Below are 1,906 nucleotides of genomic sequence, written 5' to 3'. Positions count from 1 at the left end.
GACAAACTCCCAGCTGAGACCACCTCTAGGCGAGCGCTGGGTGGCGTGCGCGTCTACAAAGTCAGGCGCGGCTGGGTTGGTCTCCTCAGGCTGCTGCTGCGCGGGTGGATCTGCAGAGCCAGCAATACACTCGGGAGCGACTGTAACGCCAGATGATTTCTCCCAGCGGACGCGCCCCAGGCGTTGAGCCCTGGCTCCTAGCCGCATCCCGGTGCCCCGGGGTTCGGCCACACACACCTGTCGACTGCATTTGCCCAGCTGCGGCTCAGGCCTGTGGGACTCCAAAGAGCAAGGCGCAGCCCCCCCACCCCCCGCCCCCTCGCGGCTCCAGGCTAAAAACCAAAACTGCAGCAGGGCCTCAAAAAAACCAAACTCTTCCCCTCGGGGTCGCTGCTTCCTCTCGACTTCACCCACTCGGCTCTACCCTATGGAATGGAACTCCAGGAAAACGCATAGAGAGAAACCTCCTGGGCAAATGCGGCGCTGTGGTATGGAAAGCTTCCCGTCCCCTGCATTCGGGTGCGGATGACTGAAAGGCCCTCGGTAAGGTGTTTTCAGGGACTGGGGCAAGATCGAACTGCCGCCTACTCTCTAAGCCTCGGGTTGAGACTGAACCAGAAAGTATGGTGCCCAGAGGCTGGTTTCAACCGCACAACCTCGGAGAGCTTGACATTCCTACTGTACCTTAAACCTAAACTGCTGCGAGAGCCCTGGAGCAGGGAGCAGGACCACCCACGGAAGCGCATCATCCCCTGCAAAGAACAGGGCTGTGTCCTCTGCTTTCCAGGTCAGCTGCGGGAAAGTAGTCACCACTTTTTACTTTAAGCAAAGAGCTCTGAAGCCGGATTACCTTTGCCTGACATCCCCCAACACTGCCTGTCGCTGTGCGGTGAATTCGGGGGTGGGGGTAGGAGAGAGAACAAGCAGAGGATATTGCGCCATTCTGTCACTTGGGTTTAAGGGTAAAGATAGACTTCACCAGATATTTCAACTGACAATTTCGACATTTTCACAAATTTCTAAAAATTTCTACAAAATTTTCGAAAAGAAAAATAAAAGTCTTCATTTTTGATAAGCATGCTTTCTCAGTGTTTCATATAAAGAATTAAATTGCTCACTGTGGACATAGAAAGCCCATCAACCCACCCTTACTTTTACAATCACAGTCACTAATTTTCTGTACTTTTCCATAGGGTATGAATACTTACATAGATTGTTGGTTTAATTCAGCTGAAACTGTAACTCTTTGACTAAGCAGAAATCATTTTGCACATTTGCATCTCTTTGGGGGGTAGGTATTGAACCCACAGAACCCTTAGTTTGCTAAGCAAGCTCTTCATCACTGCACCACATCTCCAGCCCCAAATTTTCCCTAAGAAGCAACCTTTATAAAAACGGTCCTTGGGAGTCTTCTGGGTCTTCCTCAAGGCAGTGACTGACTTACATAAACTCTCCACGTTGGTTCATTTTCTCTGGAGCATCAAAACCTTGGCCTTACTCCAGCATTGAGACTGGGACAGTGCCAATGAAACATCCTGTGTCTTCCTGTGGGTGACCTTATCTTTGTCATAGTCACCAATCTCTTTAGACATTTTGAAGACTATATAACAGTTACCTTGCAGTGCTCCTGAAAACGCAGAAGACCATATTTGAAGAGCCTGTTGAGGGAGAGAATGATGCTTGTCAAACTGAGTAGAGCTGGTCCATAAAAAGCAATCTTTATGTGTTCTTGGAAAGCATGAATGATGCGTGAATATTGAAGGAAAACCGGCTCACAGGAAAGGCCCATTAACAAACTCTTAGAAATGAATGTGAGCTCTTGCTTCTTTTATTGTCATTGATATCTTATTATCAGTAAAAAAGCATTTAATGAAATTATTTTTGGAAGGCTTCTTGCCTTAGGAGC

This window comes from Sciurus carolinensis, chromosome 7 (genome assembly GCF_902686445.1).
Source record: "Sciurus carolinensis chromosome 7, mSciCar1.2, whole genome shotgun sequence".
Lineage (NCBI taxonomy): Eukaryota > Metazoa > Chordata > Mammalia > Rodentia > Sciuridae > Sciurus > Sciurus carolinensis.
The sequence above is the reverse complement of the archived record's forward strand: the minus strand, read 5'-3'. Positions refer to the sequence as shown.